General features: G+C 35.8%; 1 protein-coding gene and 2 non-coding genes across 9 annotated transcripts in view; 1 reads left to right on the top strand and 2 right to left on the bottom strand.

The window, feature by feature from the left end:
- Positions 1-23,866, top strand: part of ADK (adenosine kinase) — a 490,534-nt gene that overhangs the window by 410,075 nt on the left and 56,593 nt on the right. The window lies entirely within an intron of this gene.
- Positions 307-375, bottom strand: LOC114214249 (small nucleolar RNA U2-30). The gene has a single exon (XR_003610373.2). It is a non-coding gene; the product is annotated as a small nucleolar RNA U2-30 (small nucleolar RNA).
- LOC114214251 (small nucleolar RNA U2-19) lies at positions 532-610 on the bottom strand. The gene has a single exon (XR_003610375.1). It is a non-coding gene; the product is annotated as a small nucleolar RNA U2-19 (small nucleolar RNA).

Below are 23,866 nucleotides of genomic sequence, written 5' to 3'. Positions count from 1 at the left end.
CCAGTTTGGAAGGAATTGACATCTTTACAATATTGTGTCTTCCAATCCATAGAGTATTTTTCTCTGTTAATTTAGTGGTCTTTAATTTTTCTCAAAATGTTAGTTTTTTCAGTATAATGGTCTCATATATGTAACTTTTATAATAGTCCTATTATTTGTTTTTTGTATTTTTTTAAGTGAGCTCTGTGCTCAACATGGGGCTTGAATTCATGACCTTGTGATCAAGTGTCACATGCTCTACCAACTAAGCCAGCCAGGCGTCCCGCTTATTATTTGTTTTTTGATACTATCTTTTTTTTTTAATTCTGAGTTCAGATAAAGTATAGAAACCTTCATAGTTATAAAGGTTAGTAGAAAACCTTTCCATCATTGCTCAGAACTGATTAGTCTTTCATATACACACATATCCACCCCCCAATCTCATCATCCATCAACAAGTCCTCAGTTACCCACTGTCACCTTTGTACACAAAGATGCACACACACCTCACAACTCCAGATACAAGCCCTTGTTGTTTTAAATACTTTTGCTTCTCAGAACTACAGAGATCATGCATCAGATAGACTAGAAGGTCTTCTGATGCTCAGATTTGTCTATTTTTATATTGATTCCTTTCAGTAAGAGCAGATCTCAGGGAATGATGCTATCCATTTTAAATGGCATCCTTTTAGTTTCAGTTTCTGTTTGTGTCTCACTGGTTTATAAATTTTTTACAATGACATTGTTTCCACTTATTAATTGTAATAATATGTCTGTTGATTCTTTTGGATTTTCTATGTATATAATGACATCATCTGTGAATAATGACAGTTTCATCTCTTCTTTCCCAATCTTTGTATTTATTTTTTTATTTTTCTTACTGCACGATTAGCACAGCAAAGCACAATGAACATGAGTATAATTGAAATGGTTATCATGAGTATCTTCATCTCATTCCCAATCTCCTATGGAAAACCTTCAGTATTTCATCAAAAAGGATAAAGTTTGCTGTAGTCTCTTTATAGATACCCCTTAACAGATTCAAGAAGTTTCCTTTCATTAATAGTTTGCAAAGAGTTTTATTGTTGATGATGTTAAGGTGTTTTTAGTCATTAAAGGATGTTGAATTTTATCAAATAACTTTTCTGCATCTATTAGAAATTACTATATGATTTTTCTCCCCCCCTTTTTAATGTGTGAATTACAGCTTGATTTTGGAAGGGTAAACCACCTTTGCATTCTTGGGATAGTCCCAATATAGTCATGATATTCTTTTAATGTATCACTGGATTTGATTTGATTATATTTTTCTCATATTTTTGCAGTGTTGTTATGAAAGAGTTTGTTTCTTAATTTTCCTTTTTTGTAACGTCCTTGTTAGTTTGGGTAGGAACATTATGATGACCTTATAAAGTGAATTAGGCAGTGCCCTTTTTCTGTTCTGGGAGAGTTTTATAAGCTTGAGGTCATTTTCATGTAAATATTTGAAAGAGATCACCCATCAAAATATCTGGGCCTAGAGAAGCTGTTAATTACAGATTCTTCTTTAATTGAATAGGAATGTCCGTGTTTTTCTATTTCTTCCTTTGTCAGTTTTGATAAGTTGTTTTTCTCTCAGAATTTGTCTACTTTATCTAAATACTCAAATTTATTAGCATAAAATTATTTCTAATATTCTCTCATCCTCTTAATTACTATAGGATCTATAGTGATGTTCCTTTTTTAATTCCTAATCTTAGAATTAAATTTATGCTTTTTCTCTTTTCCTTGATCACCCTTCCTATAAGTTTATGCTAATTTGGATTTTCAAAGAAGTAGATGCCAAGATGAAGTTAGACATTCAAGAGATTTACTGAAGGAAACACCTGTAATGGAAGATAAGTTAGGAGCCAGAGGAAATAGGGAGACCTCTCAAATTGTGGTGCAGGTCTGACCCCTGTGCTGGAGAGCAGGACTGAAGAAAAGTTGGGCAGGAAGACGCATAGATTGCAATATTAATTAAGTTTTGAACAAGGCCAGAGAGGAGTTCTCAAGCCAGAGTTGCCCAGAGGAGTCCCACATATCTCAGGTATAGGTCTCCAGGCTATTTCTCTTGTGCTCATGGGAAGCATGGCCTCAATATGAATGCAGTGGTGAATTTCAAAGCATAGCTCCCCTTGGCACATCTGAGAGGCACATTTTCATGGCCATGACAAGATTTATCAATTTTACTAGTCTTATAAAGAACTGGGGCACCTGGGTGGCTCAGTTGGTTAAGCATCTGCCTTCAGCTCAGGTCATGATCCCAGGGTCTTGGGATTGAGCCCCGTGATGTACTCCCTGGTCACCATCAAGTCTGCTTGTGCTCTCTCTCTCTCTCCCAAATAAATAAATAAAATCTTTAAAAAAGAAAAGAACCAACTCTGCCTTTGTTAATTTTCTTCATTGAATGTTTGGTTTTTTATTTTTTGAATTTTGGATACTATTTACTTTCTTCTATTTTTTACATATTTAATTTCTAAATATTGGTATGTCTGTTTTCGTTATTTTTAGTACAAAACGTTTTCTAATTCCTATTGTGATTTCTTCTTTAATCCGTAAGTTATTTAGGAAGTTTTGCTTAATTTTTAAATATCTGAAATATATTTGGAGATTTTCCAGTTATCTTTTTGTTTCTAGTTTTTCGTTTAATTTCATTGTGGTCAGATATGCAGAATGATTTTGAGTTCTTCAAAATTTGTTGAAATTTTGTCTTATTGAACATCATGTGGTCAATTTTATACACATTCTTTGTGCATTTGAAAACAATGTATATGCCGACATTCTTTTTTTAATATGCTGACATTCTTAAATATAGTCTTAGTATATACAGTAAAGTCAAGTTTGTTGAGTTTGTTGTCCAGATCACTTATACTCTTGCTTAGTTTTTGTCTGCTTGTTTTATCAGTTATTGAGAGACATTTATTAAAGTGTCCTGTTACGATTGGGATTTTTATATCTCTTCTTTTGGTTCCATCTAATTTTGCTTTATGTATTTTGAAGCTATCTTTCATGTGTAAGTTATATATACATGTATATAGCTTACATGTATATAAGTTTAGAATTCTTGTATCTTCCTGATGGATTGAACCTTTTCTCATTTGGAAATATCCTTCTTTACCTCTAATGATGCCTACCTGAATATCTTTTGTATCTATGATTAGTATAACTATGCTAGCTTTAGGTTGTTTTAGTATTTGCATGTCTTTTCCATCCTTTTACTTTCAACCTTTCTATGTTCTTAAATACAAGATTTTTTTTGTAATTGGAATGCACTTTTTATTTTTTTAATTCGTTCTATCTTTTAATTGGAGTCTATATTTAATATACATTACTCATATAATTAGATTCCTATCTCATATCTTACTTTTTTTTTCCTGTATGCCACATGTTTATCTTCTTTTTTTTCTTCTTTCCTGCTTCTTTTAGATTGAACAGGTATTTTTTATTCTCATTTCCTTTTCTATTTGCTTGGCAGTTGTATATCCTTTTGATGTTTGCTCTAAAGATTACAAAATGTATCCTTGACATATTAAAGTCAAATATAAACTATAAGGTTTGCCACTTCTCATACAATGGTAGGATCTTAGAACATTTTAATTCCATTTAATATTTCCAACCTTTTGTATTATTCTTGTCAGTCACCTTAATTCTACATTTTAATGCCTTGTAGTGACAAAATACTGTTAATCATTTTGTGTAGTTGAATTTTACTCTTTCCATTGTTTTTCTCCTCTTCCTGTATTTCCATGTTTTCATCTGGACAATTATGAATTATATTATTATTTTTCTTCTGCCTACACAGCTTCTTTTACTTTTCACTCAGTGTGTGAATTCTCTTAGTTTTTGTTTACAGATTTTGTTGTTGTTTTTTTTTTTTGAGAAAGAGAGGGAGCAAGTTGGGGGGGGCAGTTTGCATACAGAGTGGGAGACAGAGAGGGAATCCGAAGCAGGCTCCATGTCCAGTACAGAGCCCAACACAGGGCTCAGTCTTAACGACCCTGAGTCCATGACCTGAGCCAAAAACAAGAGTGGGATACCTAACCAACTGACCCACCCAGGTGCCCCTGCAGATATCTTTTATTTTGCCTCTCTAAGTACAGAACTCTACATTGGAAGTTATATTCTTTGACTCTTTAACGATGACCTTCCATAATCTTTGGATTCTCTTATTTTTGTCAAGAAGTCAGTTGTTAGTCTTATTCTTGCTTCTTTGGATATATTTCTACTTTCTTTGTCTGCTTTCAGAATTTTTCTTTGACTTTAACTTTGGACTTGTCTCTGGTTTTTCTTGTATTTTTCCTGCTGGGGTTTTTAGTACTTCTTAAACTGTGGCTGATGACTCTTACCAGTTTTGGAGATTTTCCAACCATTATCTCTTTAGATACTGCATTCCTCTCTTTCCAGTTGGGACACCAGTTACTCATATCTTAGGCCTTTTTATTGTGTCCCATATGTCTTTTATGATTTTTTTTTGTATTTTTTATCATTTTTTCCTCCTCAAGTTTCAGCTTATATATTTGTACTGACCTGGCATTTAGTTCACTATCCTCTCTTCTACTTTCTCCAATCTGCATTTCAGCACATCTGTTGAGTTCTTCATTTCAATAGTCACGTTTTTATTTCCTATATTACTTGATTCTTTTTTATTGCTGTCAGTTCTATTCTATAAATATCTACCTTGTCATTTATTTTTTGAACATGTTAATCACAGTAATAATAAATTGCCTGTCCAAAAATTATAATATCTCAGTCATCTATGGGTCTGGTTTTTTTACTTCCTTTTTTTTTTAAGATTTTATTTATTTGACAGACACAGCTAGAGAGGGAACACAAGCAGGGGGAGTGGGAGAGGGAGAAGCAGGCTCCCGGCTGAGCAAGGAGCCCGATGCGGGGCTCGATCCCAGGACCCTGGGATCATGACCTGAGCTGAAGGCAGATGGTTATTGACTGAGCCACTCAGGCACCCCTGGTTTTTTTTTTTTTTTACTTCTTTTAAGAGGGCCTTATATCTTGGTTTGCCTGATAAATTTTCATTAAATGCTAAATATTGTCCATGCTAAATTACAGCATTTCTATTGAGGACTGAACCAACTAAAGGTTGGCTTACAGTTTTTGTAAGGCTTCTCATTTGCCTCCACTCCTATGTTATAGCTCTCCTGAAATTAAAACTGAAATCCTACAGTATTTACTAGGGTCCATACTCCTTGGTAGGTTGTCATTGGCACCATACAACTGCTAAAAATACTACTCTGCCTTTTAGAGGTCTTCTGCTTAGTGTCTTGCCTTCTTGTCCTATGACATTACAGATTTAACAAATACCTCAAAGAAGAGCCCTGAGTGTCAGGCTTACTCCACTATGTTTCCTTCTCTTCAAGAACATGACACCTCAATTCTGACTACCTTGGCAGCCCCAAACTCCAGTTTCTCAGCAATGCTGGAGATTGTCAAAAGCTCTGTTGGCTTCTCTACCTCTTATTAAAAGCCCTTTTCCTAGATTCTCAACTTCTAATCAAGTGCCAAAAATTTGCAAATGCCCTGAGGGGAAAATCAACTTTTAAAATGTCAGCCTAGCTCTTTAAGGTTTTCTACTCTTAGGGATCTTGTCTTAGCAAATTTTGGCTACCTTGACAGTGCTCTCATACCTCCATTTATTATTCTTTTATTTTTACTGCTTTTCTAGCTGTATAGGAAGTGGTATAGGAAGTGGTTTATCACAAGCTATGGCATTAGGGCCTAAATCAAAGTTCCTAGTCAATATTTTTAATTATAAAATAGAAAAATACATGGCCCAAGAAAGTTAAGTAGATTCATCTGTTATATAAGGTTCTTAGATGATTTAGCAATACCAGCATCCATAACCTGCTTTGAGAATGGCTGGCTGCAATAATTTATGCAAGATCCCAAAGTTAGAGCCAAAAAACTGGATCAGAATCCAACCTCTTGAACCCCGATACAGTCTAATCTGTTCTATACCACGTTGCCTCACTTATTTACAGTAGTGGTTCTCAACCAGGAGCAATTTTTCCCATCACTTTTGGTTGTCCCAGCTGGGTGGGCAGTAGAGAATGGGGGAACTCAACTGGCATCTAGTGGATAGAGGCCAAAGATGCCACTTATACATCCTGTAATGTACAGGACATCCATCCACAACAGAGATTTATCTGGCTCAAATTGTCAGTAATGCCGAGGCTGGGAAAACCCTGGCTTATACTGTATCTGAGAATGTGTATTTAAAGGATCACTTTCTGCTTCTTCATTACACTTAACCACTAGATCAATACCAGTAGATTTTAGTAGGATAAATCTTGTAGGAATACATCCAGAGACCTTTGACTCAAGAAAACATCCATATATGATCTAGAAGCTATTTGGTTAACTGTCTTTCTCAGAGCTTCAGACAAATAGTCTCCAATTTTAAGATTTTATATATTAATTTCTTAATATAGAATATTAATAAAGATTTAAATTCTTTAGAATTTTTTAGAGCTGGTTAAAACATTCTCATGTGGAGGTGTGTATATATATCTTATAAATGCATTATGTGTATGTGAATGGATATCTAGATGATAGCTACATTTACCCTACACATTTATAGATATATATGTACACATCAACTTAAATGGTTCTTAGAGAATGTTTCCATCTTTTAATACTCCAAATAATCAATTTCTTGAAAGCTCTTGAAAATATATTATAAATGGATATTTATCTAAGAAGTATATTACCAAATGTTTTTCAGAATAATTATTGTTTGTACCTAATGAGTGATTCTTCTATAATTCAGTTAGACTCCAAAATTTATTTTTCAGAGCATTACAGCTTGGCGGCAGAATTTTAGTTTGGCTGAAACATGGCATGCGTGTTTTTGGCTCAGATAAAAGTCTTTGTAGGTATAGCAGAAAAATCTGATTCAGATAAATGAACAGTTAAAATTTTCCTGGGTTAAAAGGAATACAGTGTTGCTCATTGGATATTAAAAACTATACTTAAATGAAGACTTATCTGTTGCCTTATTCCTTTAAGCCTTAGCCAAGATAGTTTATCCTAATTAAACTTCTTTAGAAGTGAACATCATTTTTTATATTCATTGACCTTTGAAGTAGCCAAAATAGAAGCCACTATTCCTAAGGATTTTCCCCTGTTATTTAATCTTGGCCCATGAAGTTTATTTAGCTTTTCTCTGCTTCTATTAAGCTATTTTAAGTTCTCATATTCAGTGCCTTTCTGGTTTAATAAGCAATCTAAAGTCTCAAGAAAATGTCCTAATCTTTTGTCAAATTAATCATTTTGCACTTAACCCCCTATTCAATTTATTTATCATATATATATATATATATTTTTTTTTTTTTTTTTGAGAGAGAGAGAGAGAGAGAGCATGTGCACATGCCTGCACACGGAAGTGGGGAGAGAGGGAGAGAATCTTAATCAGGCTCCACACCAGCATGGAGCCCAACGCAGGGCTTGATCTCGTGACCCTGAGATCATGACCTGAGCCAAAATTAAGTCAGACACTTAACTGACTGAGCCACCCAGGCGCCCTTAATTTATTTATCATATTAAATTTTGCCTGTTCTCTTAATTATTTCATTTAGTCCTACAACTCTACCCTTACTCACCTATAACAAAGGGGAAATTTTTAAAAATGATCTGTGAATAGGTAATACATCCACATGGTTCAGAATTCAAAAGATACAATAATTAGGATTGTTCAGCTGTCCACTTCTTGTGAGGAAGCAAGCAGTTTTTCATTATTAAGATGACCATGAAATAACAAAACTCAGATACTTTTGAGAGTGAACGCAGTGCCATTAATTATACTAGGGCTATCCTGAGCAAACCAGTCCATATTGTCATGCTCCTTATTAGAGAGATAGTTAAACAGAGGTATTTACTAAAATGAATTCTTGTATTGGTTGAGTTTTTGGGTTGTGCTATTTCTAACATTTCTTCCAACCCAAAGGTTCTTGATCATGTGCTAAGAATATGCCAGGTAATACAGAACTTAAAGAAATCGGAGAATCTCTAACAGGACAGGTCAGAGAGGCAAGATAGCTATAGATAAAACAGTAGAGTAACAGGACAAATGAATTCAAATCGGTATGGTTTTACTGAGTGCCTACTATGTGTCAGGAATTGTGATCATAAAGATAAATAAGACAAAAACTCCATTTCTTAAAGTCTAAGAGAGACATAATCCTATACACAATAATGAGAAGTAGTATATGACTTTAATGAACTACCCTTTATAGAACAGAAGGCACAAGGAATTGGGGAAAATTTCACAAAGGAAGTGATGTTTTGATTAGGCTTTGAAGAATACAGTTCATTTTTGGCAAGTTGAGATTACAAAGGAATGTAAATTAATGGAATAATACGATAAAAAAGCAAAGAGGCCTATAAAGGCCTTCTTTACAGAACGTAAAATATTGGGGAGAGACTTGTGGGTAAGTGTGAATGGTAAGTTGTGATAAGGCTTTGAATGCTTTGCTGGGCAGTACATGCTTAAGTGCTTAAAATACATACGGGGGGGGTGCCTGGGTGGCTCAGTGGGTTAGGCATCCGACTCTTGATTTCTGTTCAAGTCATGATCTCAGGGTCATGAGACTGAACTCTGCATCAGGCTCTGCACTCAGCGTGGAGATTATTTCTCTCCTTCTGCTCTTCCCCCTGCTCACTTTCGTTCTCCCTCTCTCTTCTTTTATTGTTAAAGATTTTATTTATGTGACAGAGAAAGAGAACACAAGCAGGGGAAGCAGCAGGCAGAGGGAGAGGGAGAAGCACGCTCCCTGCTGAGCAGAGAGCCTGATGTAGGGCTCTATCCCTGGGCCCTGGGATCATGACCTGAGCTGAAGGCAGACGCTTAACCAACTGAGCCACCCACGTGCCCTCTCTCTCTCTCTCTCTCTCTCAAGTAAATAAATAAATAAATAAATAAAATCTTAAAGTGCATACGGAGAAAGAAGAGCTCGTTTGGGCTGAGAAACATCTTGTGATCAGTTTATCATAATGCACTTCTATTTGTTTATAAAGCCCTGTTTCAGAGGGATCAACAAATACTAAACATGAAGATCTTTTTTTTTTTAATTAAATGCCAAAGAATAAAAGCTGCAGTAATCCCTCTAAAAGGTATTAGTAATGAACAAACCCATGGGGTGGAAGTGAGACAAATTTGATAGGGTTAGGAAAATTGTAGAGAAAAAGAGCTATATATAAATCATGGTAAGAGCACTAGGGAAAATGCCTTAGAAAATTAATAAAGATTGGTTTGGTTTAAAGATGATAAACAAAGACTAATGCAAAAGGGTAATGAATTCAGTCATGGAGACAGTTCATACTAAAGTGCTTTCTAAAAGAAATGCTGCTGGATTGGCTTTATTCAGTATTTTTTCCCTTAAATTAAAGAAAAAGAGTAATAGCCCATTAATAAAATTTACAGTTGACACTAACTTAGGAGATAATATAGCTGTTAATAAAATTACAGAAATTCTGATAATAAACACTGGAAGCTAGAAATAGAAGTTCAAAATAATGTTTAAAATTAAATAAACTATATTCACCCCACTTTTAAATCTATATAGAAACAGCAGGTAACACTAGAGAAATATCTCCCATTTCCAGGAGGTATTCCTGGTTTAGGGTTTAATAAGTGAATGATAGAGCCAAGTAAAATTGAGAGAAGTAGGCATATGTCTCCACTAAAGAGTCTACATTTACAAGCTGTGTAATGTGATAATATTCTGTGATTCAAAGTGGATTTTTTGTGAAATTTTTCATATAAATCTTTGTCATCACATTTTCTAGAGAACACTGTTTTCTGTGACTCACATTTTAATGAAGAAACTGTTTTAAAATGATCTTATTCCTTCTAGATGTTGCTTAAATATCTAGAGTATACCTAGGTATTAAGAAAGATTGGAGGAGGAACAATGAGTGGAGGCCTAGCCAAAAGATCTGGTTCCATGAAACAGTTACATGGATCCTGAGCAAGTTTCATATTTCTGTCTAAACTGCTGGTTAATCTGAATATGCCCAGGAGTCCTAGAAAGTAAACCATGGCCTTGAATTTTTGTGACTTGCAGTAGGATTAACCATTATATTTCCATCATAAATTACAGATCATAGCATGATTATTGTGAAAGATCAACAGTGCTCTTTGTTATGATCAAACAAATAGTTTTGCAGTCAGCTATTCTGGAATCTGTTAAAGCATTTAAACCTTAAGCCATTATAGCAAATCCATATAGATATAAGCTTTTTAGAGCCTTGGCTATAGCTCCTTTCAGAATTTGACACAAAGGATAATCAAAAAAGCTTTATTTTGAAATAGCCTTAGATTTATCCATTTCTATCTTCACATGCCTCTATAAAGGATATCTACATTTAGATTTTTTTATTGGGTGTTTTAGAAGTACAAAGAACCATTTCGAGGAAAAAGATAAATGCATGCTTATTATATGTAATATATTTGTTAAATATATTAGTATATTGACTTATATGTTATATGGATATGCTAATATATGTTTAATATGTATATTAAACCTTAACTGAACATTCAGCTGCAGTAAACTTTTAGAAACCTGCTCGTTGGTATGCCAGCATAAGAAGTAGATCATAATGGGGGTCATTAGGTTTCTTTGACACCTGATAGCAACAACCCAACCCAGCATGCCACTTGTAAGCTTATCTATAAAGCATAAAGGCATTTGTCACCATTGACAGTACTGACATTTAATCTGGGATCTGTTTACAGCTCAGTTTTCCATGTGTTACTGTGTATTATTTGGTTGTTTCAATTCAGCTTTAAAGCATAGCTAGCTTTTCCCTTTGAGTTATTCTGAATTTTACCTAAACAGAGGAAAATGGAAATATTAAATAGATCCTGTTGGGGTGATGATTTTTACCCAGGTGTTGACCTTTTGTGCTGTTTCTATAGTTGACAAGTCAAACCTGTGATAAGGTAGATTATAGTAAGTTAGATTAATGGTCCAGGATGGAGGCATAGCGGATTGGTTAAATAGGAAAGTCAGGAAAGCAGAGCCAGCAGGGACTGGGAAAAAACTTAACTCAGGTGAGGCAGATGTTGAGATAAAGTGTCTGGACACAGGAGTCGGTAGCAAATCTGGCACTAAGTCATTTTAAGTACAGCCTCCAAGGGTACGGCAGCCTCAGCAATTCTGGTATGAACACACCAAGATATTATGTGAGCTAGGAGTGGTAGTGGAAAAAGGAAAAAAGTTCTTTCTCAGGAAGCAATCAGTATCATTCAGAGAAGTCGATTCTTATATAAATGGAGCTGTGCTGGTCTTCTAAAAGGAAGGGTTGCCAGGAGCTAGCAAACAGTTTAGTTTTTAGAAGGTGGAGCCTAGAATGTTAGGAAGGATAATCACTCAGGGCTAAGGATAGACAATCTAGACTGAAGCCCAGGCCAGTTCTCAGGATTGATTAGTGCAGAAGACAATTTATTAAAGTAAAACAAAAGCTTTGCAGTTCCGCTTGGGCTACCACAGCTTACATAGTCTAAATAATTCCGTGCCCTACTCTTGATACGTATCCTGCCCTTGTTAGGACTAGCTTAATGTTGGGGTATCTAACTCTGCAAGTACAGCCTGAACTATGAAGACCCAGGAAAGATACAAGGAGGGCAAAATGAGGAAGGACCTCATGCAAACAATACAGGACTTGAAATATCAACCAATAAGGTATCGGAACATGTCTATGACAAGAAGGAAGTTGCAACTTAACTCCTGAAATGCTGAATTGAACCACTGCTGTGTATAGCATATATACTGTGCTAGGGTAATATTGGAAACAAAGGTATATGGCCCTTCCTTCAGGGAGCTTAGACTTAAAGAAAGCAGGTGAGATACACATTAGAAAACCGTGTATAGAAAACATTATTTGAATTTTACCAAGAAATGGGCTGCAGAAATAATGGCATGAGTTCACTTTACACTAGTGATCAGGAAAACAGTATATTTTTTAAGTGACGTGTAAACTGGTTTGTGCAACATAAGTGAGGTTTTGGTGCAGATCAGAACTAGAAATGACCTTAGAGATCATCTAGTACATGTTGGAAATTTGAAAAATAATTGAGACCCACTGCTGGTGAGAGAAATTTTGTACAGCTTTCTTGGGTGACAGCTTGAGAATACATATCAAAAGCCTTTAAAATATGCATATCCTTTGACTCAGTAATTTTAGTTACAGGAATTAATGCTATGGAATAATTTAGCATATGCACAAAGATTTACATACAAGGATATTCATAACAGCATTGATCTTAAATTTTTTTAATATTTTTAACTTCTCATTTTACAGCAGAGATTGCAAAAATAGTAGAGCTCTTCCATATATCCTTCACCCAGCTTTCCTAAACACTAACATTTTATATAACCATAGTACAGTTGTAAAAACCAGGAAATTAATATTGTAGGAATACTGTTAATAAAGCTACAGACCTTATTCAGATGTTGCCAGTTCTCTCACTAATGTTGTTTTTCTGGTCTAGAATACAATCCAGGGCCCCACATTGCATTAGTAGTCCATTTCTTCTCTTCTCTTGACACTCTGGCATAGTTCTTCAGTTTTGCCTTTGTCTTCCATAACTTTGACACTTTTGAGGAGTGCTACCCAATTATTTTATATAATGTCTCTCAATTTGGGTTTGACTAAATTCAGGTTATACATTTTAGGTAAGAATACCACAGAAATGAAATTATGCTCTCAGCATATCACATCAGGACATTTATGATACCAATATGCCTCATTAGTGATGGTGTTAATTTTGATCACTTGGTTAAGGTGGTGCCTCTCATATTTCTCCATAAATATCTTGTGGGGAAATACTTTGAGATTATGTGTCTTTCATCTTTTTTTTTTTCTTTTTTGGTCTCATCATACTTTTGCTGTCTAATTTTAGCAGCCACTGATTACTCAGTAATAATTATTCTGTGGGGGCGCCTGGGTGGCTCAGTCAGTTAAGCATCCAACTTTTGATTTCTTTATTTCGGTTCAGGTCATGATCTTGAGCCCCACATCGGGGTCCACACTCAGCGTGGACCCTGCTTAAGATTCTCTCTCTCATTCTCCCTCTGCTCCTCCCCCTGCTCTCACACGCTTCTCTCTCTCTCTCTCAAAAAAAAAGGGGGGGGAATAAAAATAATTATTACTGTCGTGTTAGCCAAATAATGATTATTTTTATTATTCCCCATACATGATTAATTAGAATTCTATTGTCAGGAAGAGCTTTCTCTTCTGCCCATTTATTTATTTATTCATATACTTATTTATGTCAGTATGGACTTGTGGGATATTCATTTTATTCTATGATTAAAATTCTTTGCTATTCTTTTTTATTTTTTGCTCAGATTGTCCTAGATTTGGACATTGGAAGTGCCTTCAGGATGGCTGTTATACCCTTTTGACATATTGCTGTCATTTTTTGACTTCTTTATATTCTGATACAAGATGCTCCAAGTTTTCCTGCCCTAAGCATGGAATCAGCCATTTCTCAAAATTCTAGTTCCTTTTATTGGCACTAGCTGTTCTCATTGCTACTGGCTTATTTTTTCTCCTAGGTTTCTCTGTGGATGGAATTAAGAAATATATGAATATATGCATACATCTCTATATTTCTATATCTATTTGTCTATATCTATTCCTGTATCTGTGTGTGTGCATGTGTATATATATTTTTTTTTTAAAGATTTTTATTTATTTATTTGACAGAGAGCGAGAGACAGCAAGAGAGGGAACACAAGCAGGGGGAGTGGGAGAGGGAGAAGCAGGGAGCCCGATGCGGGGCTCGATCCCAGGACCCCGGGATCATGACCTGAGCCGAAGGCAGATGCTTAACTGACTGAGCCACCCAGGTGTCCCCTATATATATATTTAAATATGAGTTCATACTGATATTGCCTACACTAATATAACACAACAGCATTTTGCCCCATGGTTAATTTTAACTTTTTTAATGATTTGTAGAAAGTTACCATGCTGTATAGATACCATGGTGTCTATTTACAAAGATATACTCAGTGAATTGTCCCTCTTCCCACATCCTTTCTCCATTCCCATTTTCCCATTCTTCTGTCCTTTTTCCACTTACCTCTTGGAGACAACTGAATTCATTAGTTTCTGATTTATCCTTCCTGTATTTCATCTTATTTTTCCCCAAGCAGCTTTATTGAAATATAATTCACATATCATATAATTTACTCATTTAAAATGTATAATTCAATTTTTTGGTATATTCACAGAGTGTGCACCTATCACCACAATCAATTTTAGAACATTTTTATCACCCGAAAAGAAACTCTCTCCTCAGTTTCTCCAATTTCTGCCAGCCCTTTGCTACCACTAATCTCTGTGCATATACCTATTCTAGAAACCCACAAAAATGTACTCTTACAAGGTGTTTCGTACAAGCTTCTTTCATTTGGTATAATGTTTTCAAGGTTCATCCATTTTGTAGCATGTATCAATAATTCATTCCTTTTTATTGCCATGTAATATTCCATTTCCTAGGGCTGCCATAACAAATTACTACAAATTAGGTGGCTTAAAACAACATAAATTTATTCTCTCACATTTCTAAAGGCTAAAAGTCTCTAGATATCAGCATGTAGAGTGATAAACATATTACAGGGCCATGTTCCCTCTGAAGTCAATAGGGAAGAATTCCTTGTATCTTCCTAGCTTCTGGTGGCTCTTGGCAATCAGTCCTTAGCATTTCTTGATAGTCTTGGCTTATAGCTGTTATCTTTGTCTGTCCTCACCTCTTATTATAAGGATACTCTTAACTCATTACATATGCAATTATATCTACCTTAGTTTTAAATAAGGTCACATTCTGAGGTTCCAGGTAGACATGAATTTTAGGGGGATACCCATTATATATAAATATACCACATTCTATTTATCCATCAACAGTTGATAGACATTTCATTCCTAGATTTGTTTATGCCCAAATGAGCAGATACATGAATATTTTATTTCCCCTTCCTTTTTACTTGAAAGATGGCCCACTGTTGGTACGCTCTTGTACTTTGCTTTTTTCACTTTGTAACCTATCTAGGAAATCTCTCCATATTACTTCACAGAGATCTTACTCATTCTAGTCTAAATATTCAACCATAGAGAATTTATTAACATATCTATAAGATAGAAATTGATTAGTCATAAAAGCGTTTTATTAACATGGGAAGATATACATAATGTATTTGTGCTTTTGTGCTTTTCTATAAATTTGTTTTTAATGTATCATACATTTACAAAGCATGAAATTTTTCTTCTTAATCTTTTTCCTCATCTATTCAGTTCTTTTTCCAAGAGTCAACCAGTGCTTCTATTGGAAGTCAGTTATGCATATTTTTCCACACCTTGCTTTTTCAGTTAATATATCTTGGAGATTGTTCCATGTTTTTAGGACTACATAATATTCCATTTCATTAATGCACTGTCATTTATTTTACTAATCGTCCATTGTACATCTTGGTTATTTCTAGTCTTTTGTTATAACAGAGCAATACTATTTGTAATGACCAAAATAATTAGAAACAATACAAATCTCTATAAACAGTAAAATGGATAAATAAATGATATATTAATATGGTGGAATATGTAATGAAAAGAGAATGAATTACTACTACACTTAACAATATGAATGAATATAACAAACATAATGTTGAGAAATCATACCTATAAGACTGAATCCTGACTTCCAACTTAGAGTAAAAACAGTTCCTTTTAGACCATTCTTTCTCCAAGGAAGCAATTGTAATGCTGAACAAAATATTATAAAAGCAACAACCTGGGAACACTAGAAAACAATGAAAATTAAGCAGAAACTGAAGGAGAATCTGTATTAGCAAGGGAATGGTCTTAAGTTTACTCTTTTTGTGGCTTTTATCTCTAGGGCAAGCCCAAATTGGCATTAAGTAGCATGCCTAAAACTTGATAGAAAACATGCAGTCTGACTGACAGGTTAGAATTTGAGTCTAGCAAAGATTAACTGCCTACTTTATGAAAAAAAAATAAATAACCCTCTTCATGGAAACACAGTTGACTAGTCTCTACAACAGGGGTCAGCAAACTTTTTCTTAAAGGGTTATAGATTACATATTTTATTTTTATTTATGTTTTTTAAGATTTTATTTATTTGACAGAGAGAGACACAGCGAGAGAGGGAACACAAGCAGGGGGAGTGGGAGAGGGAGAAGCAGGCTTCCTGCTGAGCAGTGAGCCCAATGTGGGGCTTGATCCCAGGACCCTGGGATCATGACCTGACCCAAAGGCAGATCCTTAATGACTGAGCCACCCAGGTGCCCCAAGATTGCATATTTTAGACTTATAGGCCAAGTGGTCTCTGTTGCAACTACTCAACTATGCTATTGTAATGCAAAAGCATCTATAGACAATACATGTGCAAGGGGACATGGCTGTGTTCCACTAAAACTTTATTCACAAATCAGGTGACCTGCCCACTGGCTGTAGTTTGCCAACCCCTACTCCAAAACATCTCATTTACAATATTCAGGATACAATCTAAAATTATAAGACATACGGGGCACCTGGGTGGCTCAGTCGTTAAGCGGCTGCCTTCGGCTCAGGTCATGATCCCGGGATCCTGGGATCGAGCCCCACATCAGGCTCCCTGCTCGGCGGGAAGCCTGCTTCTCCCTCTCCCACTCCCCCTGCTTGTGTTCCCTCTCTCGCTGTGTCTGTCTCTCTGTCAAATAAATAAATAAATAAATTCTTTAAATAAATAAATAAATAAATAAATAAATAAAAATAAAATAAAAATAAAATTATAAGATATACAAAGAAACATGCACAATGAAGAAAAAAAGAGAAAACAGTGGAACTGGGTATCTACCAAAAGAAAATGAAAACACTAATTCAAAAAGATATATGCAGCCCTATGTTCATTGCAGCCTTGGCATTATTATTATTATTTTTTTATTTGTCAGAGAGAGGAAAAAAGCACAAGCAGGGGGAACAGCAGGTAGAGGGAGAAGCAGGGTCCCGCTGAGCAGGGAGCCCAATGTGGGACTCAATCCCAGGACCCCCAGATCATGACCTGAGCTAAAAGCAGACACTTAACCAACTGAGCCACCCAGGCGCCCCAGCCTTGGCATTATTTACAATAGCCAAGATGTGAAGGCAAGCAGCCTAAGTTCCATTGATAGACAAGTGTGTAAGTAAGATGTAATATGTGTGTACACACACACACACACACACACACACACACACACACACACACAGGAATATTACCCAGCCATAAAAAAGGATGGATTATGTCATTTGTGACAACATGGATGGACCTGAAGGATATTACGCTATGTGAAATAAGTCAGACTGAGAAAGACAAATACTATATGATTTTACTCATGTAGAATCTAGAAAACAAAATGAATGAACAACAAAAAAGCAGAATCAGGGAAAAAAGGGCAGAATTGGACCTATAAATACAGAGAACAAACTAATGGTTGCCAGAGGGCAAGGGAATAGAGGGATGGGCAAATGGGTGAAGGGGAGTGGGAGATACAGCCTTCCAGTTATGGAAAGAGTAAGTCACAGGAATAAAAGGTACAGCATACTCACTGCTATTATAATAGTGTTGTGTGAGAGCAGATGATAACTATACTTGTGGTGAGCATAACATAATTTATAAAGAAGTTGAAACACTGTGTTATACACCTGAAACTACTGTAACATTGTGTGTCAACTATACTGACATTTAAAAAAAAAAAATCAGTAGAGACCAACTGTGAAATGACTTTAATGTTGGAATTAACACACAGTTTTAAAATAATTATTTTAACTGTACTCTAAGATGTAAAAGGAAATTTGCTCATATGAATGAACAATTAGAAAATCTCAACAGAGAAATAGAAGCTTTAAAAACTGGAAATTCTAGAAATGAGAAATACAATCTCTGAAATAAAAAATTCAATAGGTGCTCTTTCAACAGTTTAGAGACGACAGGAGAGCCAGCCAATTTGAATACAGAGCTACAGAGATTACAAGTGCGAAGAACAAAGAAAAAAAAAAAAGACTGAAACAGAATGAATAGAGCTTCTGTAACCTGTGGGACAATATCACAGGGCTTAATGTGTATGTAATTGGAGTCCCAGAAGGAAAGGAGAGAGAGAATGGGGCAGGAGAAATATTTGATGAAATAAGGACTGAAAGTTTTCTAATTCTTATCAGAGACATGAAGTTGTAGACTGAGGACGTTCCATGAGCCACAAACAGAATAAATACAAAGAAAACCAAAACTAAACAGATTATAATCAGACTACCAAACCAAAAGATAAAAGGAAGGTATTAAAAGTTGCTAGAGCAAAGTAGCACATTACATACAAAGGGAAAATCATATGAACAATTATTATCAAAAACAGTGTTGGTAAAAAGCGAGTGGAACAACATCTTTAAGGTGCTGAAAGTGGGGGTGTCTGGTTGGCTCAGTAGAGCATGCAATTCTTGATCTTGGGGTTATAAGTTCAAGTTCTGCATTAACAATGGAGATTATATAAAAATAAAATCTTTAAAGTGCTGAAATAAATCTACCAACCCAGAATTCTATACCCAGCAAAATTTTTCTTCAAGGATGAAGGTAAAATAAAGACATTTTCATATAAACAAAAATAACACACCATGTGATTCTGTTTGTATAAAGTCAGTGGAAATAGAAGTCAGGTTACCCTTGGAGGGGATTGGTATTGCAAGAAGAGAGTATTTCAACATAACAAACCACCCCACAAATTAATAGCTTAAAAATAATAGCAGTTTTATTTTCTCACAGTTCTGCAAGGCCAGAGACTCAGCTGGGCAGTTGTTCCCCTGGCCTTGACAGTGATCACTAGTGTGGCTGCATTAGGTAGGTGTTGGCTGCAGGCTGGACTCATTAGGGATGGCTAGAACCTTCTCTGTCTCTCCATTTAGTCTGTCAGTCCTTGAGGATCAGGCTTCCAATTTATACACTTTTCTGTATAGGTGTTGTACCTCAATAAAAAGTCTTCTTTCAGGGGCGCCTGGGTGGCTCAGTCGTTAAGCGTCTGCCTTCGGCTCAGGTCATGATCCCAGGGTCCTGGGATCGAGCCCCGCATCGGGCTCCCTGCTCAGCGGGAAGCCTGCTTCTCCCTCTCCCACTCCCCCTGCTTGTGTTTCCTTTCTCACTGGTGTCTCTCTCTGTCAAATAAATAAATAATCTTTAAAAAAAAAAAAAAGTGTTCTTTCAAAGGGGGTGCAAACAATAGAGAACCTATTTTTTTAAAGAATAATGTAGCAAAAATAGAGACTACAAGATGTTCCAGAAAATATAAGTACTTCTATATGACTAGTATAGAGTTTTTGTAAGGAAAATGAATAGATGATAAAGCAAAAGAAAAAGGGAGAACTTACGGTTAGATTGCACTGAGATTTTGGGAATCCTTTATTAAGGAGTTGGGTCTGATTTGAAAGGATGTAAGAAGTTATTAAAGGGGTTTTTTTTTAAAGATTTTATTTATTTATTTGACAGAGAGAGACACAGCGAAAGAGGGAACACAAGCAGAGGGAGTGGGAGAGGGAGAAGCAGGCTTCCCGCAGAGCAGGAAGCCCGATGCGGGGCTCGATCCCAGGACCCTGGGATCATGACCTGAGCTGAAGGCAGACACTTAACCATCTGAGCCACCCAGGCGCCCCTATTAAAGGGTTTTGAGCAGAGAAATAATATGATCCAAAACAGCAGTTTAGGAGATACAGTTCCATGCTAGTATATAAAATCACCTGGAAGAAGCAGGGTTTATAATCAAGCACACCTATTTGGAAGCAAAAACTTGGATGTGCACTAGGAGGGATTTGAATTAGAATGGTGAAAAGCTAATAGAAAATAATTTATTTAACCCACATATAGGAATTGAGGACCTAATGTATTCTAGGCACTAGTAATATACTGTATATATGGTGGTTTCTACCTACAGGGAACTCACAATATATGAAATAGAGATGTGTAAAGAAATAATCACAATTTGTTTTAGTAAGAGCTGTAGTAGATGAATGCTTAAAGTGTTATAAAGACCTAAGAAGAAGAAACAATTAATTGCATGGAGGAGTCTAAGAAGTGCTTTATACAAGATTTTACATTAGATGGTTAGTTGAGGCTTGACAAGCAAAGAAGACCCCCCCCCAAAAATCTATACAAAAGAAACAATGTATGCCAAAACATAGGCAAAGAAGAGTCAAGCATCATGCACAGGGAGCATATTTCATATGCCTTCAGTGCAAGCTAAGCATAGGTACAAGAAGCTAGAAAGATAAAGATCGTATTACTAAAGACAAAAACACATCATGAAAGAAGGTTTAATAGGATTTAGTGACTATGTAAGAAGACAAAAGTGATCCAAAGATTTTGAATTTAAGTGGGACTGGAAAGATGATAATACAAAGAAATAGGAACTCAGTATTAAGAACTACATAGTGTATAGATAGTTTTCATCTGAGTGGACATAAAATATCTAGGAGGTCTTTTTTCAGTATGTGTGCAGAATAACAGTAAATCAGTGAAAGTCTAAATATCAAATACATAGGTTCTTACAGTCAACCAACAACCTAGAGTTGATTATTGTGCCAGTTGACCATTGGAATAATTACAAACTGTAAAAGAAAAGAAAAATTACCTGAATGAATGTTTTTCTTAACTCAGAAGAAAAAGAAATCTTTAAATACATATGGGATAACTGTAGAAGAAACAGAATTGCTGTGAATGTTCCAAAGGTTTGGTTTTAAATAATCAAATTAATTCCTCTTTCATTTGTTTTAAAATACTGTTGTTTCAAGAACCACCAATTATCAGCTAATGCTGGAAGTCTGTAATTATGTGTTAATATATGACAAGACTGGCAGCCTCTACAGAAGACTGGCACTTAGCAGAATGCTTAAAGCTGCTATTGGTCCAGTGAATATGTAGCTCAGAAATTTTCCTAGAAAGTAACCTCTGTTGTTCAAATTACATATCCATTTATGGAGAAAAAAATCCATTTAGTATAGGCAACATTACCTGAATCATTATAGAGTAATTGATTAAAAATCCAAATCAAACTTTGATACTGTGGATCCAGATGAATGGTTGCTTGGGGCCTGGAGGGCAGGAAGAGGTGGGGGTTTACTAATAAGCACAAAGAAATTTTTAGAATTATTTATTCAAACTTATCAAACTGTACACTTTAAATATGTACTGTTTATTGTCAGTCATACCTCAATAAAGCTATTAGTAAAAGAAATTAACTTAATTTAAGAATAGTCAGATATAATATTTTTTTAGTTCTGCACCATCATCCATATAAAAAAGTTAGCCATTTTTTTTTTAAGATTTTATTTATTTATTTGACAGAGAGAGAGCACAAGCAGGAGGAGAGGGAGAAGCAGGCTCCCTGCTAAGCAGGGAGCCCAACACGGGCCTTGATCCCAGGACCCTGGGATCATGACCTGAGCCAAAAGCAGCCACTTAACTGACTGAGCCACCCAGGCGCCCCCAAAGTTAGCCATTTTTAAATATATATACACAACTTGAAGAAATCTAGGCTACCTGAGTTATGATGAATTGAGTGTAGTGATTTTTAACTAGAGTCTTAAAATAATATACTTTATAAAGCTGTACATTTGTGTATATATGCTTGTGAACCTATGCTGATTCTAGTGATAATTTTTCTTGAGAGTTGGTATCTTTGGGATGGATGTTAAACTGGCTTTTTTTTTAAGATTTTATCTATTTATTTGAGAGAGAGAGAGCACAAGCAGGGGGAGGGGCAGAGGGAGAGGAAGAAGCAGGCTCCCCACTGAGCAGGGAGCCTGATGTGGGGCTCCATCCCAGGAACCCCAGATCATGACCTAAGCCAAGACAGACACTTAACTAACTGAGCCACCCAGACGCCCCATTAAACTGGCTTTTAAGCAGCTTTTAGAATACATCAATATCACATTAGTTTGAATATTTTTTCCTTGTGAGAGATGCAGAATGATCAGTGTTTCAGGTGCCCCAGATCATAATAAACACTTTTAATAAAACTTTCTCCTAACCTTTGTACACTTTTGCTTTATTAATGAGCTTTCCTTTTAGAATCAGACTATAAATGGCTCTCTGACAATGTCATCCTGGCTATGACTTTTTTTTTTTAAGATTTTATTTATTTTTTGACAGAGAGAGACAGCGAGAGAGGGAACACAAGCAGGGGGAGTGGGAGGGGGAGAAGCAGGCTTCCCGCAGAGCAGGGAGCCTGATGCGGGGCTCGATCCCAGGACTCTGGGATCATGACCTGAGCTGAAGGCAGACGCCTAACGACTGAGCCACCCAGGTGCCCCCTGGCTATGACTTTAATAAAGAAGTTCAAATTGGGATATGTGATATAAGAGAATCTTTCAAAAGAATACACTGTTTGATGCTTGGAGTGTGGTTAGTCAGATGCCCTTATAATATTGCTAGACTATAAATAGTGAAAGTATTTATACCCTTTTATACAGTAACTTCAGTTCATGGAATTTAAATAACTAAAAATATGGGAGCAACTACATGTGAAAAATATTTGTGTCATTTTTACATATAATAGTAAAAATTAAAAGGAACTTTAATGGGTAAACTATGTTATTTATTGATACTACCATTAATAATGCAGCAGTTTGAGACTACATGTATGTTAGATGAAAAGTAAACCAAAACAATGGGTTCATTCATTTTGTGAAACTTCATTAACTTAAAATTTGTGGACTTTCATGTAAGTATAAAAAAATCAGAATATAAAATTACCATTACCATCAAAATAGCAAGAGTGATTACAATAGGGGGTAAGAGGATAAATACTATGTGTTTTCCATATCTTATTTTTATTTTATTTTTTTAAATTATTAGGTATTTCTAAAGGAACATATTCCTTTTAATTAACAAATTTAGCTACCCTAAAGTAACATAGACAACTAGTGGCTGAAGCTCTGGGATTTCATTAATACAGTGATGACTTAATTAACAAATCCTCTATGAACAAAACCTCTTTCCCAAGACTGGCCTTGGTGCAGCAGGCATGAGGGAAGGATCAATTTTCTCTGAGCTAGATTGGTGGCAGCAGGGACTAATGAGGCAGGGCCTTGAAAGTGGCTCTCTCTCAGATCTAACTCCTCAGGGGTTGGCTAGAACTGATGCTGAGGGCACTGCTGCACTCCCAGGACCTACACAGCCTGGTTACCCAGGTGTTGAAAAAACGATTTCTGTGCCAGGACCATATGTGGCTTTTAAGAGACTCCACAGGACTCTTGCTTTAGGCAGAGCATTCCTAGTGTGGAATGAGTAGGCTAGAAAATAGCAAAGAAGGAATCCCATGTGCTAGGGTGCTTCCACTTGTCTTCTGTGTGCTCACTGTGTTGCTTTTTTCAATTCTCTAGGCTTCATTTTATTCACCATAAAATGAAAGGACTAGAAAATCTCTAATATAACTTGTGGTTCTAACGGACTATGTATCTAGATAAGGAGTCAGTGAGTTTTTCTGTAAAGGGCCAAACAGTAAATATTCTCAGCTTTGCAGCACAGACAGTCTCAGTCACAACTGTTCAACTCTGTTTCTGTAGCATGAAAGCAGCCATATGTAACAATATACATAAATGGGTGTAGCTGTGTTCCAATAAAACTTTATTTACAAAAATAGGCACTAGCCAGATTCAGCCCCCAGGCCACAGTTGGACATCCCCTGGTCTAGATATTAAAATAATGAAAATGTAATTAAAAGAATTTTGGGGGGATAGGATGTAAACCTTATTTCTCTGGCACCGTTCTTTCCGTCATCTTTCTTTTAAGGATTAGTCAAATATAAAATGGTATTTCACGGGGCACCTGGGT

The sequence above is a fragment of the Eumetopias jubatus genome, unplaced genomic scaffold (genome assembly GCF_037043125.1).
Source record: "Eumetopias jubatus isolate StellerSeaLion01/CBP00866 unplaced genomic scaffold, mEumJub1_p1.0 scaffold_17, whole genome shotgun sequence".
Lineage (NCBI taxonomy): Eukaryota > Metazoa > Chordata > Mammalia > Carnivora > Otariidae > Eumetopias > Eumetopias jubatus.
Note: the sequence above shows the minus strand (reverse complement) of the source record. Positions and strands in the feature narration are given on the sequence as shown.